The sequence below is a fragment of the Myodes glareolus genome, chromosome 15 (genome assembly GCF_982192425.1).
Source record: "Myodes glareolus chromosome 15, mMyoGla1.1, whole genome shotgun sequence".
NCBI lineage: Eukaryota > Metazoa > Chordata > Mammalia > Rodentia > Cricetidae > Myodes > Myodes glareolus.
The window spans coordinates 46,977,919-46,995,377 of NC_142040.1; the positions used below are offsets into that span (position 1 = coordinate 46,977,919).

At 39.6% G+C, this 17,459-nt stretch overlaps 1 pseudogene; it reads left to right on the forward strand.

Annotated features, from left to right (window-relative positions):
- Positions 1 to 10,107: 10,107 nt before the first annotated feature.
- LOC125397607 (ATP-dependent RNA helicase DDX39A pseudogene) lies at positions 10,108 to 11,386 on the forward strand (annotated as a pseudogene).
- The last annotated feature ends 6,073 nt before the right edge of the window (positions 11,387 to 17,459 follow it).

Consider the following 17,459-nt stretch of genomic DNA (forward strand, 5'->3'; position numbering starts at 1 on the left):
TGAAGGAAGTCAGCATCACGACGGGTGAGTCCACCCACTGAGACGGTGGGACTGATCTAATGGGAGCTCACCAAGGCCAGCTGGACTGGGAGTGATGGAGCATGTGATCAAAATGGACACTCTGAACGTGGCTGGCAATGAAGGCTGACTGAGAAGCCAAGGACAATGGCACTGGATTTTTATTCTACTGCATGGACTGACTTTGTGGGAACCTGGTTTGTTTGGATGCTCACCTTTATAGACCTGGATGGAGTGGGGAGGACCTTGGACTTCCCACAGGGCAGGGAACCCTGACTGCTGTTAAGGCTAGGGAGGGAGGGGGGAGGTGGGGAGGAGGTGGAAATTTTTAATAAATAAGAAAATAAATAGTAAAATTTTAAAAACCTGATGCTCTTTGTCATCATTTCAGCCATTTTATTGTTAATAGAACAATTAGCATGGATATTTTAAGTTTTTACTCTGCTCGTTTCAATCAACAGCTAAGCAAAGCTCATAACCTCCCTGTAAGCAAACTCAACTTCAGAATTTGTTACATCCTAATCTTCTAGGCCAACTCAGGCAATAGATCAGAACTGATCCCATCAGATAAAGCGTCCTGGCCATGATGGGATCCAAGTGAAATTGTGGCACCGTGCTTTCAAATGTTCCCTGTTATTGTGGAAAATGCCATGGTATCTCCGCTCAGTACATTCCTTTCAGTTGAACTTTTCATTGGAGTGTACTCAGACGAGTGTTTTCCACTTGGCTGAGAGATGCTGTGCATGTGTCACCCCAAGCTCTGACCTTGGAAGCCCTTATTATAGAAAGCTGAGTCGCTTTTGTGTCTCCCCTGAGTTACTACTGCCATCATCCTACCCACAGGAAGATATTAATACCACTGTACAAACTTTTGGAAACCTCAATTTGTAAAGTAAGCAGTAAAAACTCAGTTCTTTCCCCTGAATTTGGAGAAGGTGACTTAGCAAATATGGTCTGGGTGAGGTTTCTGTGAATTTTAGGCGACCTTGTATTTCATAGTCTATCTTGTATCTTTACGACCCCCGTTTGAAGGCACTTTTGTGAATTCCTGCATATTTTTTGAATTAGGCAGATTTTCTTTCTCCTTTGTGTTGGAGCTCTCTGCACTTGAATGTCATAATTCCCTGTTGGGTGCACATAGAACAGAGGTGGTTCATTCATTCAGTGAGTAGATATTCCTATGATGGATCAGGCTGCACACTAGACACCATGTGTATTCATCAGCTCCACACTACCATAATGAAGTACTTGAGGTAACTAACTTAAAAGAAGAAAATGTTTACTTTGGGTCATATTTAGGAGATTCCCTTGACCTCTGCCAAGGGAAGCAAATCATGGAGAAACCTACGGGTACATAAATGTACATCTGTAAGACGAGAAAGAGATGATTAACAGCTCAGTCTCAATGATCTAGGGGACCTCCCACAAAGCCCTGTCTCCTAAAGGTTTATAGACTTTCTTGAGAGTAACAATCTGAGATCAAACCATCGACACATTATCCTCTGGGAGACACATAGTAATATAGTCCAAACAATAGTACTATGTATGCTGGTCAAGGTCAAACAGTCCTGGACTTCGGGGACATAGACTTCAGAGGAGGAGACAAGCGATGAATGAGTGAGTCCCCCAAATGATGTGCTTTCATGAGGTGATAAGTGTTTTGTAAGACAAGAACACAGAGTTAACATGATTATACTGGGGGCACAGTTCTATTCGGTTGATTAAGAAGAGTTTCTTTAGAGTGCTGATTTTAACACCTGGGAAGAAAGGTACATTGAGGAACCCGAACAAAGAGACATCCGTCTTCCAGTGGTAAGTATGAGGGTAGGGTCCAGAAGTGGCCTATGCCTGAGAAGGCTGCTGCTGGCTCTCCTGGGAAGGACTTCTGTGGGCTCCCAAATCTGCACATTAGTTCTGGCAGGCAAACCCAAATTCCTATCCAGGAAAGACGGAGACAGCCTTGAGAGAAAATCTTATTAAAGAAAAATTTTCCATCTCTCTGGAGGTGAGATATGCCCATTAAGTGATTTATGAAGGGTTCATAGTGGTATGCGTGGGCTGGTGTGAAGCTTCCTTTTCACAGTAGAACTTACATTTGGACCACCCTTTGGGACAATCTGCATGCTAAGCTGAAAGGCAAGCCCAAATGTCTTCTTACACGTTAATGTATTTCTTATTTAGGTACAACGATCTTTTCCCATTACTCTTGCCTTGAGTAACCAATGCACCAGTTTTTCTGAAATGAGCTCTGTCCTACAAAGGAAAAACATGTATTCATTTGGTGTTTTAACTGTGGAACATAAGAAAATATGGTGGCAAGGTTTAGTTTGGTTTGGTTTCCCTCCTCTTGTTTTACTTTTGAGAACAGATTGTTTGAACACTAAAAAGTCATGTTTTTACACTTCTCTGGTGGCATTTTAGAGACTAGATACTAGAGCCAAAAAAACTAAAATATAAATAGATTTAAGCACACTTTCATAATTAGTCCTATATAAACTCTTTTTTTTCAAATATTCCTTCTTTTAGCTCCAAAGCATCCTTGCAGATATGTCTAATTTGGAAGAGGTTTTTTTTTAAAACTTTTTATTTTTTAGCCAAAAGTTAGCAGTTTCTTACTTCACCAAAATTAATTACAGAATATGAGAAGGCAAGCCAGTAAGAGAATTTTGCCTAACATTCCACACAAATTGTCTCTTTGTAATTAATTTTACATTTCTCCAGAATGGAGATACTTTAGTTTCCTTTTTAAAGAAAAGGTATGTGCCCAAGAAGGAATGCTTGTTTTGCTCCTACTGCTCTGTTTTCCATTTGTCCGTTGTACTCAATAACTAATTCATTGGTATTTAGCAAGCATTTAGAACAATGCTAGACACATGCTCTGCCTTTTACAAACTTTTTCTACACTGAATAAGAAAAAAGGTGAATGAGAAAACGTAAAGAAAGTTGATGTGAGCCACAAGCACTATAGAGTAAAAGTACAGCTGACAGGTCACTAGACAAACTCATGGAAGTGTATTCCACCCTCTGAGAAACCTGATTTGCAGAGCTTTGAGAATCCCTATCTTTTGAACAGTCGTTGTTAATTCTGTAGAAATCTTGTGAAGCCATGACTTTTCCTCCTTCCATAACAGGATTCATCCCAAAATATCCCAGTCGTGTATAAATCATTCTTTAAACTTGACTTTTCCTGTACTGGCAACTGAAAGATCTTTCATCACACTGTGGGACTCTGGTGTACAAGTATTCACTCAGCCAAAACCTTTGCTCTAACTGTCAAATCTATGTAAAGCTAGTACCCCACACTTATCCTTATTGACAAGACTATTGACAAGAAAGGAGCCCTGAGCAGGAGGCACTGAGCATGGGAGACAGTACCCTAGATAAACAGCCCTAAAATCTTCCACAGTCAATTCAAGACTGTATAACCTACTGGTCTTTGCTATACCCTAATAAGCTATTACTATTCTGTACTTACCTTCGCCTTTCAGTTGACACAAGGTCTTAGTCTAGGAAATTAACTGTTTGTACCTTTACCCCTCAAACATACAAGAAAAAAGCTTGGATCACCAAACCAGCCCCAGAGAAATTTTTTCTTACCTGGGTTCCAGTGGATACAGCACCCACCCCAGCACCCTGCTGTTTAGCCCAGAGGTCAAGCATCATCCTAAACCTTATGGAATCTACAGGGGAGCTTCACAATCATGCCCCTTCTTAGACATAAGGAGCTTACTTCCTTGGTCTCCATTCGTCTTGTTAGCTCTAAGAAATTCATGGTACCATTGGTATCGCTTATGTAATTGCTAGTTATGTCTGTGTGGGTATGTAAACTGGAAACCTTGTAGGATTGGGAGGAACATTAAGAGGGACTGTTGAGAGGGTAACATCAGGAGAGCACTGGAGAGAGCATAGAAAGAATAAATGGGACATGATAAAAAGATTTCTGTGGTTAATTTGTTTACCCTTAGATCTCTTTAACCAGTTTTCACCTGCTGCAGCAGTCCTTCTGAATCCTGAGAGGTTTAAGTGGTTTGTCACCCCAACATAAACCTAGATAGGAAGTAAAGGATAGAAGAAAGTATAGAAAACTTATAAAGAAAACTATGGAAGTCTCAGATCTACAATATAAATTAAAATTTTCTCATATAATTTCAGAACCCAAATTTACCAAATTCAATGAAAACAGTGTGTCCCAGATAAGTCCTATAGAAACTAGGGTGTGATTAAATTTCACAAATTCCTAGTTTGTAAATTCTACCAGCTGTTGCCTTGAAATGCACTATATTCATTCTAGTTGGTACCTAAAACCACTTAGTTTTGACTAGTAGGTTGTAGCTACTGCACTATCCCTGCTACTCTGTGCAGAAAAGAAGTAAGACAATAGGTTGTGCAAGAACGAAATCTTTTTCAAGAGGAGTTGCATGCTAGCAAGGCATCTTCTTGCTAGGCATCTCTGGACAGGTAGAATTAGCGGAGCCCGATCATTCTGCTAACCTGAGGAAGCTGAAGCAGTAGTATCCCCAAAGAACAGAGTACTTCAGAGAATCGGGCCTGTTTGTAGTGTTTCCTGTCAAGAAAAGGAACTCCTTAAGATACAGGTTGTTGAAAGGAAGATAAAAAAAAACATAAATAATAGGATGTTCTCAGGAGATGAAACATTCCATCCCACCGGAAAACTCCTTAATCTCCGAAAGTAAACATCTTAGTGACTTCAGGAAGTTTCAGAAAATGACCAAATTAACTAGGCCCCTCCTCCTCAAGCATATATAAACAGTAAGGAATGCTGAGGGACATTCTTAGTAAATTGACCTCCCTGAAAGATGACTAACTGTACTGCCTGAAAAAAAAAAAAAGACATCTTACAAACTGTTGAGCTGCCTTTAGGCTGGGCAATGTGCTCCAGGATATCAGATTTTATGAGCTGTCACTTATGCTGGGGTAAACTTGGTGACCTTTGAGTCATTTCTGCTCTAGTAAGTAACCTCTCACCCATATTCCTGTAACTCATTCATACAAAGCTCACTGGCTCACTGAGTTGGATTTGAGTGATATTTCTACCTGAGGTGAGGAGATATTTGCTCCCATCTCCTCGGAAATAGTGCCAGGTAACAGGGCCCCAAACATCTGCACAACTCCTCTTTAAAACAGGGAGACCAGACAAATAAAATTATACCATTTTAAAGTTATTCTGTTTCCGACCTTCAAAGGTAAAGTACAAAATGGTACAATATTATCATAAGTGGCCTTGAATAAGTTAAGGTATATATTATTAATTCCCAAGAAACCACTAAAGGTAATGGTCAATAAGAGAAGTAAAACACACACAAAAATCATATAACAAAGACAAAAGAACTCAAAAAAGAAAAATAAAGGAAAGTAAACATAATCTACAAATTATTGACAAATAGTAGGAACATAAACCAAATTGTATTAGTAATAATATTAAGTGGTAATGGTTGTTGGGCAAGAAAATGATGAAAAATAAATCTAACTATGTGTCACTCTGAAGAGATGTGCTCAACACCTAAAGACACAAATCATCTAAGCATGAAGTAACAGGTCATTATATTAATATCAGGCAGAGTAAACACTGAGGTTGAGACTTAGGACTGATAGAAGGGTATTAGCAATTAATTGGACTCATCTGGAAGACTTAGTACCATAATTATGTGTGTGGACAGACAACAGAATTCTCTAATTTGTGAAGCAAATATGGAAATATTACAGAAAAAAATTGATAAATTTATAGTTATATTTAAGAATTTTAAGAAGTCTTTAAAATAAAAGCAACTAAACGTAGATTCACTGTAAATATAGAATAGAAAATCACTATGAGACAGATTTTTTTAACTGACATTTATAACTTCAGAGTATGGAGAACGTGTACTCCCAGCACTAAATGAGTTCAAGGCTAGTATGAATTATATAACAAGACTGTAACAGGAGGGTCTGCTTGTTTGTCCTGGCTGCTCAGCTAGCTCTGTCTGTAGAGCATGAGACTCTTCATCATAGGGTCGTGAGTTCTTGCCCCACATTAGGCGCCAATGGTTGGGGGAATATGGGTGTAGATTTGTCCATACTGCTTCTTGCTCTTTGGGGGCACTGTTAATCAGGTCTTCATGGTGTATCCTGTGTGCTAGGTTTATCTCAGTCAGCAGTTGGGCAAAGTAATTTTTTGAGGGTATTCACGATGATCTTTCAGGAGGGCATCATCTATCAAACCATATTGGTCTAGAAACAATTCACATGCAAACAAGCAGGCCCTCCTGTTACAGATCGGTGCTCCAACATGTGCTAGCTAAATCCACTAAAACCTGAGAGGGCTTGAAAAGGAGTTCTAGACACACACAAAAAAAGTACAGAGTTTAACACAGCTTCTTACTGTTTGCTGGCAACTTGCTGCAGTTCCTTTAAGAGAGGTTTTCCTGATTCAGCGTAGCAGGGAAAAGCTGCTGGGTTTTAAAATGCGGTTTCCTGGGCTGCACTGCCAGAGCAAACTCCAGCTATGAAGCATTTCAATGGCATTTGTGGGCCTGGGTGTTTGTGTGCCCACTCGGGATCAGGAGGAAAGTAGCTGAGACCATGTCTGTGGCTTGGCGCTCCCTGCCTAGGCAGGCAGTGAGATCAGGTATACTAGGCTTGAACAGCTGGGAGAGCATGGCAGATTCCCGCCGCCATACACAGAGATGTTTCTAGGCTGCATAGTACTCTGTGTGGCATATTTGGCTGTTACTCAGATAAAAAGCGTTTATATGCTGCACACTCATTCTCGGGGTTGGACTGCTGAGCGTGGTCCCTACCTGGAGGCCCCAGAGCCTCCACCACTTTAAAAGTGGAGAAAGGTGGAACCAGCATCCAAAGCAGCTACAACCAAGCTGCTTAGCATTTTAAAAGCTCTTCAAGACAGTAAAGAATTACATACTCACAATAGGACAAATTTAGATATAAAAAAACTCTAAATGGGTTACAGTGTTGAATAAATGTATGTAGGCTTGAGGGAGAGAAGAAAAAGAGTATAGAGAGTTGGGAAAAAAATAAATTGTTTTAAAAAGAGGCTTTAAAGAGACAGAGTAAATGAAAAGCCATTGACAATGACACTGGGACTTGTTTCCTCTGCATATACTGGATTTTGGGGATCCAGTCTGTTTGGATGCTCACCTTCCTGGACCTGGAGGGAGGGGGGAGGAGCTTGAACTTCCCACAGGGCAGGAAACCCTGACTGCTCTTAGGGATGGAGAGGGAGGAGGAGAGGGAGTGGGGGGAGTGGGAGGGTGTTGGGAGGAGGGGCGGAAATGGAAACTTTTATAATTTAATAAACTTTGGGGAAAAAAAGAGACAGAGTACAGAAAGCCATAGATTCGAAGGAATAAAAAATATAAGTCATGTAAACATGAAGCATACACAGACAGTCTGGGTTTTGCATATTGTTGAGTTTTCCTTGAATTTTTTGACTGTAAAGGAGCTAAGCACATAGAGAAATTTCATTGTATGGACTGCTAAGCTAACCCAGCATATATGTATCATGATAAGGTATCATGACTTTCAAATTTGGGTCTAAGGATATGTTGCTTTGGAAAAGAGATTCTTCTTTTGTTTTCACAAAAGACGAGAACCTGTAGGTTGTTTCTAGACCAATAATGGTTTGATAGACCACGCCCCATGAAAGGTCACCATGAATATCCTCAAAAAAATTACTTTGCCCAACTGCTGACTGAGATGAACCTAGCACATAGGAAAGACCTGGTTAACAGTGCCCCCAAGCAGCAGGAAGCAGTGTGGACAAATCTATGCCCATATTCCCCCAACAGACTGCCTCCAAACAAAAACAAAGGAAATTTAAGAAAAAGTCAAAACTCCCAGACAAACCAGCAATAACAAAATGATGCATAAGAGTTCTATACCACAGGCATGAAATATTACTAAAAGAATTAATTATCACCTAGATATTGGAGATATGAACTAACGTCCTTTGCTTAGGGATTGACACGTTTAATAATGCTAAGACGTAAAGGTTATTGGCAGGTCTAACATTATCCCAAGCAAAATTCCAGAGACTTTGAAAGCTTATCCAGAAAGAGCTAAGGTTTCAAATAGCCCAAGCATGTTTGAAAACAAAAAATAAATAAATAAAAAAGTAAGGACTTATAACAGCCCACTTTTAATAACTAACTAAAAATCTACAAAGTCAGTGGATTGGGGAATAATTGGTGGCAGCATGGTAACATTAGGTAGAAAAGAGTTTAGAAATAAAGTCAGAGGTGATCTATTGGCTGACCAAATCCCACAGGCAATAAAAGAAACAGAGCTTGAAAAGTTAAACACGTGTTTAAGAATAATAAATATTTGTGGCTGCCTCATGCCACCCATAAAATTAACTTCATAATAAGTATGTTTCTAATGTAGAAGTTAGAGTGACAAAAACTCTAAAAGAAAAGAAACAACCAACAACCTTTCTGTAGTGGTATCTCTAATAGGACATAAAATACATGGTTTAGATTTAAATAAGCTAAAATCTTTAATCTTCTAAGGACACTATCAAAGTGGAAAAGAACAAGCTTTATTTTCAAACTTTTAAAATACACATACTGTTAACTCAGTAAAGAGACAAAAAACTATTCTGACAGGTGTAAGATGGTATCTCAAAGTTGTTTTGACTTGCGTTTCCCTGATCGCTAAGGAGGTTGAGCATGACCTTAAGTGTCTTTTGGCCACTCGAAGTTCATCTGTTGTGAATTCTCTGTTCAGTTCAGTACGCCATTTTTTAATTGGGTTAATTAGAGTTTTAGTGTCTAGTTTCTTGAGCTCTTTGTATATTTTGGAGATCAGACCTTTGTCTGATGAGGGGTTGTTGAAGATCTTCTCCCAGTCGGAAGGTAGCCTTTTTGTCTTACTGACAGTGTCCTTTGCTTTACAGAAGCTTCTCAGTTTCAAGAGGTCCCATTTATTCATTGATTCTCTTATTGTCTGTGCTACTGGGGTTCTACTTAGGAAGTGGTCTCCTGTGCCTATATCTTGTAGACTACTTCCCACTTTCTCTTCTATCAGGTTCAAAGTGGTCAGAAAAAAAAATTAAAAAAAATTACAGCTCTTGAAAAGGGAAGGGATATAGGAAGCAATATCATCAGAGGCCTACTATCTAGAACACTCTGTTGGCTCAGGTCTTGACATGTTTGTGGAAACCTGGCCTAAACTGTTGGGACGCAGTGCAGGATAGATGGGACTAGACTGTTCAAGATAAAATCAATCAATTACCAGAAAAAAAGAGACAAAAAATAATTGTAAAATATGAAAAAAACCTAAGCAGATATTTCACAGAAAAAACTCTATTTGGATTGACAATAAACACATAAAGACCTTTCCGGCACTTTTAGTAGCTAGAGAAATGAAAATTAAGATCATAATGAGATACCACTTCATAGTTATTAGAATAGAGAAGTTTAAAATGACTGAAAATGCCAAGTGACAGTGAGTAACTAGAGCTCATGAAAAGCAAAGACACAAATCATTCAACTTCTACCTCACCTTCATAGTTGGTAAAATCTGGAAACTGCCTGGTATATAGCAGGAAAATGGGAGAAAAAATATCAATGATTGTACAGTGACATTTCCATGGCTCAAATGTGTCCCCAAAAATTCATGTGCTGGGAGATGATCCTAAATGTAAATTTTAGGAGATTAAATCATTGAAACATCATTAGATGTACTATTATGGGTCAACAAATGCTATTATCACAAGAGTTAGTTCATGATTTTAAAAAAAATGAGTGAGTTCAATCTTCTGATTCTCTCTTCTTCCCTTCCTCCACTACCCTCTTATCAAGTGATGTTATCCTATTTTGTGAAGATTTTCACTGATGTATCTCCTAGATCTTGAATGCCTATGTCTCCATAAGTATAAAAGACTATAAGAATTATAACACATGAGGCTAGAAAGATGGCTCAACAATTGAGAGCACTGGCTATTCCTCCCAAGGACTTGGGTTCAATTCCCAGCACCATAATAGCAGTTTATAGCTATCTGTAACTCCAGAATCCAACACCCTCACACAGACATACATAAAGGCAAAACACAGTGCACTGGACAACAGTGCCATGGCAGAACAAGAAGTGGAAAATGAGCTTTTGGACTATGATAAAGATGACAAGCCCCAAGCACCCAAGGAGAGTACTCCAGCTCCCCCCAAAGAAAGACGTCAAAGGATCTTTTGTCTCCATTCACAGTTCTGGTTTCCGGGACTCTCTGCTGAAGCCAAAACTCCTGAGAGTCATAGTTGACTGTGGCTTTGAGCATCCTTCAGAGGTCCAGCATGAGTGTATTCCCCGGGCCATTATGGGTATGAATGTCCTGTGCCAGGCCAAGTCTGGGATGTGTAAGACAGCTGTGTTTGTGCTGGCCATCCTGCAGCAGATCAAGCCCATCAATGGCCAGGTATCAGTACTAGTCATGTGCCACACAAGGGAGCTGGCCTTCCAGATCAGCAAGGAGTATGAGCACTTCTTTAAGTACATGACCAGTATCAAGGTATCTGTGTTCTTTGGGGACCTTTCCATTAAGAAGGATGAAGATGTGTTGAAGAACTGTTCCCATGTTGTAGCAGGGACACCAGGCCAGATCCTGGCACTTGTACGGAACAAGAGCCTCAACCTAAGGAATGTAAAGCACCTTGTGCTAGATGAGTGTGACAAGATGCTGGAACAGCTGGACATGTGCCAGGAGGTGCAAGAGATCTTTCGCCTGACACCCCATGAAAAGCAGCACATGCTATTCAGTGCCACCCTGAGCAAGGAGATCCGACCAGTCTGCAGGAAGTTCATGCAGGATGCAATGGAGGTGTTTGTGGATGATGAGACCAACCTCACACTGCACTGTCTACAGCAGTACTATGTCAAGCTCAAGGACAATGAGAAGAACCAGAAGCTCTTTGACCTCGTTGACATCCCAGAGACTAACCAGGTGGTGATCTTTGTCAAGTCTGTGCAATGCTGCATGGCCCTGGCCCAGCTCCTAGTGAAACAGAACCTCTCAGCCATTGCCATTCATCGAGACATGCCCCAGGAGGAGTGTCTGTCCTGCTACCAGCAGTTCAAGGACTTCCAGTGGTGCATCCTGTTAGCTACCAATCTGTTTGGTAGAGCTATGGACATTGAGTGAGTCAACATCGTCTTCAACTATGACATGCCAGAGGACTCAGTTACCTACCTTCACGGAGTGGCTTGTGCTGGTCACTTTGGTACTAAAGGCCTGGCAGTCACTTTTGTATCTGATGAGAATGATGCCAAAATCTTCAATGATGTTCAGGACTGGTTTGAAGTGAATGTGGCAAAGCTTTCAGAAGGAATAGATATCTCTACATACATTGAACAGAGCTGATAACCATAAGTATAACCAAGGCACCACGACCACCCTCTTTCCCACCTGCTGCTTCAGATTCTCTTCCTAGATAACAAATGGGTGTATCTTTTTATTGTTCCAAAGCTGTAACTATGTAAGAATAAAGTTTTATTGTGGGGGAAAAAAGAGCATATATGCTGAATGGTGCTACCCAGAGTTGAAGTGGTGAGGACGGCTCCCACCCAGCAGTCTCAGGGACAGTGAATAGACCACTGCCATGTTGGACTGGGCAGAGCCAAAAGACAAAGCAGCCTTAGTCCTACCCATGCTGCTTAGCACTTTAAGAAGCTGCCCTGGTAAGAAAAGGATTACAGATACTCAATAAAGACAAATTGAGATGAAAAAGACCTCTAAATGGGTCACAGTATTTGATAAATGGACATAGGCTTGGGAGAGAGAGGAAAAAGAGTATAGACAGTTATTTTTTTTAAAAAAAAGTAAAGTCTTTAAAAAGACAGAGTACAGACAGTCATGGATTAAAGGAGTAAAATAATAAGCCACATTAATATGGAATATACACAAAAAGTCTGGAATATGTATATTATTGCGTTCTCTTTGAATTTTTTGACTGTGAATGAGCTAAGTACAGAGTGACATTTCATTGTATGGGCTGCTGAGCTAAACCAACATATGTACTTTAAAAGTATCCTATCATTGTGAGTCTAAAGTTTGATAACTATTTTTTATCATAACTAAAGAAAAGTATAACTATCTGTTCTTCAATTCCATTAAAGACCCCCAGAAGGATATAATATTACCTATGTTAACAGGAAGTGTATTGTAAGAAACTTCTAAAGCTCTAGAATTGACAGAGACATCTCGCTGCCTGAACAGTCACCCAAAGTTCTTCTCTAACATTGGGCCATCCACTTTCAGCCTTCAGGCCTATAGTATCCAGTAGACTTTTCCATGAAGCAGAAAATTTCAAAGACAGTTTTGCCAAAGTAAGTGGACTAAGTATTGTAACTATAATTCTTTTTGATAACTGTTTTGTTATACATAGTTATACTATATTAAAGTTAAAACTTTCTTTTTTAATTAGACAGAAAAACGGAGGTGGTGTGGAATTCCCCTCTGTATGCTATGATTATGTTTTATTGCTATTGATTAATAAAAAAGTTGCTTTTGGCCAACGGCTTAACAGAATATAACCAGGCTGTAGGAGATATAGGAAAGAGAAAGTAGGTGGAGTCAGAGAGATGCCGTGTAGCCACCAGAGGAGAAAGACACCTGCGCACCAGTACTGGAAAACCACAGGCCTCGTGGTAAAATATAAAATAATAGAAATGGGTTAATTTAAGATGCAAGAAATAGCTAGAAATACACTTGAGTGATTTACCAACCAGTGTTTTAGTTAATACAGTTTATGTTTGATTATTTGGGTCTTGGCAGTGTTAAACAATAGAGCAGTCTCCGACTACATATATTCTTCACACATCATCCCCAGCCTCATGTGCTTTGTCTATGCAGTACAAGGAGACTGGAATAGCAATTCTACTCAGCAGCTAAGAAAGAGCAAAACAGAAGTACTTGCAGCAAGTTTGATGATTCACAAGAAATTTGTTCTGAGTGAAAAAATACAAGTGCACATTATGTTTTCTTTTTGCATTAAATTAAAATTTTTATTAAACTCTTGTGATAAAACAAAAACATTATGAGGTACCACACATGAGGAATGAGAAAATCAACTTATTACAAAGGCATATGTAGGATTTCTCTGGGATTATACAGATTTTATATTTTGAATCATTTTTATACTTGTGTGTGCATATATATAATATATAAACCCTTAAAATATGTTACTTTGTGTAAATTATACTTTTTAATGTTGATTTAAACTGGAGGTTTAACCCTGTTGTTTAAGCATACCATCTGGACACGATCACTTACTTGTTAGCATAATTATTTAGTATCTGTTATAAACAAGGCAGACTTGGATACTTTCCAAACCTTTCAGCCTGGCAGGGAAACCAAAAATCCAATAATCACAAATAAGAGCGATGAGTGAACATTTAAAGAGGAAATTTAAATGCTTTCTAATGCACTTCAGATGTACCAAACACAGTACCATTTCTCGAGCACTTTGCTTAAGAGTCCACATTGAAATAATGTAAAATTTTGTCTAAGACTGAAAGAATGATTAAATCTAGCCCAAGAGAAATAAAGGTACATTGTGACTCGGATATGAAAGTACATAGTATATGATTAAAGACTAGGAAACATAATGTAAGTTGATAAGATAGTGCCCATTTAGGCCAACAGAGGTGGGCAAAAGAGACTGAGGTATACTAAGGTTTTTAGAATTTGTTCATTGAAGGATAGGAAGGACTAACAGATGTTAAAGAGGGAGAGATTTGAAGAGACTTCAGTTTGATTGTTTTATGAAGTAAAAATAAAAACATAATAGAGAAATATTCTTGAGACTACATATATATCCAGGCAAGGCTTGGTGGGAGGACATTTCAAGAGGTGATAAAAAGTGCTTTAAAATTTATTTAAAATTTAAATTAATTGCAGTTATGCTATGGGATGAGATAAAGAAGCAGATGGTGATTATATTCTGGTTTAGGTGAGCAGGATGGATACATTACCATTTCTTGAGCACTGTGGTAAAAATAATGAGTTTGGTTTGAGGAGTATTCAGTTAGAAAAGCTTATTTCCTTCCATGTTACCTTAAAAAGACAAATTCTCTCTGTGTTGACTTGGAGTTGTTCAATCCTTTTTTTTTGTAAATAAGTTTTTTTTAAAAAAGTAATTTTATGAAATTATAAAAGTTTCCATTTCCGCCCCCCCCCTCCCAACACCCTCCCACTCCCCCCACTCCCTCTCCTCTTCCCTCTTCGTCCCTTAGGGCAGTCAGGGTTTCCTGCCCTGTGGGAAGTTCAAGTTCCTCCCCCCTCCCTCCAGGTCCAGGAAGGTGAGTATCCAAACAGACTGGATCCCCAAAATCCAGTATATGCAGAGGAAACAAGTGTAAGTGTCATAGTCAATGGCTTTTCAGAAAGACTTTGGGCCAGCCACATTCAGAGAATCCGGCCAAATTCCGAGAATCTGGTTAGATCACGTCCTCGTTCAGTCCCAGTCCAACTGTCCTTGGTAAACTCTCATTAGATCCGTTCCCTTGTATCAGTGGGTGATAGCATCCCTCGCAGTACCGATTTCGTTTTTCATGTTCTTTCTCCTTCTGTTCCTCATTTGGACCTCGGGGGGCACAGTCCGGTGCTCCAGTGTGGGTCTCCGACTGTATCGCCGTCCTTCGCCAGATGAAGGATCTATGGTGATAAGCAAAATATACATCAGTATGGTCATGGGCCACGGCCGATTCAGGCACCCTCTCCTCTGTCCAGAGAGCAATCTGGGGGATCTCTCCTTGGAACTGGGATCCCATTTATAATCAAGCCTCCTGTGAACCCTAAAATGACTCCTTTAGTTGAAATATATTCTTCCCTGATCCCATATTCATCCTTCCTCCCTCCCCCCCCATCCCGGTCCACCGAGCTTTCCCCATTCCTCCCCTACTCCCTTCTCTCTAACCCTCTCCCCTTCCAACAACCCTCCCATCCAACCCCCATGCACCCGAGGTTACCTGAGACTCTTGTCTATATCCTACCTCCTGGCGGATAGCTAAATAATCTTCATCAGGTTCATCTTCTTATTTAGCTTCTCTAGGATCACGAATTATAGGCTCAAAGACCTTTAATTATGGTTAGAATCAACTTATGAGTGAATACACACCATATTCCTCTTTTTGGGTCTGGCTTATCTCACTCAGTAAAGTGTTTTCTATTCCCATCCATTTGCATGCAAAATTCAAGATGTCATTGTTTTTTACCGCTGAGTAAAACTCTAATGTGTATATGTTCCACACCTTTTTTAACCATTCTTCTATTGAGGGGCACCTAGGCTGTTTCCAGGTTCTGGCTATTACAAATAGTGCTGCTATGAACATAGTAGAACAAATGCTTTTGTAGTATGTTAGGGAACCTCTAGGGTATATTCCCAAGAGTGGAATTGCTGGGTCCTGAGGGAGGTTGACTACCAGTTTCCTGAGAAACAGCCACACTGATTTCCACAGTGGCTGCACAAGTTTGCATTCCCACCAACAATGGATGAGTGTTCCCCTCATTCCACATCCTCTCCAGCATAGGCTATCATTGGTGTTTTTGACTTTAGCTATTCTGACAGGTGTAAGATGGTATCTCAAAGTGGTTTTGATTTGCATTTCCCTGATCGCTAAGGAGGTTGAGCATGACCTTAAGTGTCTTCTGGCCATTCGAAGTTCATCTGTTGTGAATTCTCTGTTCAGTTCAGTACCCCATTTTTCAATTGGGTTAATTAGAGTTTTAGTGTCTAGTTTCTTGAGTTCTTTGTATATTTTGGAGATCAGACCTTTGTCTGATGAGGGGTTGGTGAAGATCTCCCAGTCAGAAGGCAGCCTTTTTGTCCTACTGACAGTGTCCTTTGCTTTACAGAAGCTTCTCAGTTTCAGTAGATCCCATTTTTTCATTGTTTCTCTTATTGTCTGTGCTACTGGGGTCCTACTTAGGAAGAGGCCTCCTGTGCCTATATCTTGTAGACTACTTCCCATTTTCTCTTCTATCAGGGTCAAAGTGGACGGATTAATGTTGATGTCTTTAATCCATTTGGACTTGAGTTTTGTGCATGGTGATAGATATGGATCTACTTTCATTCTTTTACAGGTTGACATCCAGTTATGCCAGCACCATTTGTTAAAGATGCTTTCCTTCTTCCATTGTATACCTTTAGCTCCCTTGTCGAAAATTAGGTGTTCATACGTTTGTGGGTTAATATCTGGGTCTTCTATTCGATTCCATAGGTCGACTTCTCTGTTCTTATGCCAATACCAAGCTGTTTTCAATACTGTAACGCTGTAATAGAGTTTGAAGTCAGGGATGGTAATGCCTCCAGAAGTTCTTTTATTGTATAAGATTGTTTTGGCTATCCTGGGTTTTTTGTTTTGCCATATAAACTTGATTATTGTTCTCTCAAGGTCTGTGAAGAAGTTTGATGGGATTTTGATGGGGATTGCATTGAATCTACAGATTGCTTTTGGTAGAATTGCCATTTTTACTATGTTGATTCTCCCAATCCAAGAGCAGGGGAGGTCTTTCCATTTTCTGGTATCCTCCTCAATTTCTTTCTTCAAAGACTTAAAGTTCCTGTCAAATAGGTCTTTCACTTCCTTGGTTAGAGTAACCCCAAGATATTTTATGCTATTTGTGGCTATCATGAAAGGTGATGTTTCTCTGATTTCCCTCTCTGCTTCTTTATCCTTTGTGTATAGGAGGGCCACTGATTTTTTGGCATTGATCTTGTATCCTGCCACGTTACTAAAGGTGTTTATCAGCTGTAGGAGTTCTTTGGTAGAGTTTTTGGGGTCACTTATGTATACTATCATATCGTTAGCAAATAGCGAAAGTTTAACTTCATCTTTTCCAATACGAATCCCCTTGATCTCCTTATGTTGTCTTATTGCTATTGCTAGAACTTCAAGCACTATATTGAAGAGGTATGGAGAGAGTGGACAGCCTTGTCGCATTCCTGATTTTAGTGGAAAGGCTTTGAGTTTCTCTCCATTCAGTTTGATGTTAGCTGTTGGCTTGCTGTATATTGCTTTTATTATATTTAGGTATGATCCTTGTATCCCCAGTCTCTCCAACACCTTTATCATAAATGGGTGTTGAATTTTGTCAAATGCTTTTTCAGCATCTAGTGAGATGATCATATGGTTTTTTTCTTTCAGTTTATTTATATGATGGATTACATTGATAGATTTGCGTATGTTGAACCAGCCCTGCATCTCTGGAATGAAGCCGACTTGATCATAATGGATAATTTTTCTAATGTGTTCTTTGATTCGTTTTGCCAGTATTTTATTGAGTATTTTCACGTTGATGTTCATGAGTGAGATTGGCCTGTAATTCTCTTTCTTGGTTGTGTCTTTGTGTGGTTTTGGTATTAGGGTAACTGTAGCTTCATAAAAGGAGTTTGGCAATGACTCTTCTGTTTCTATATTGTGGAGTACGTTAA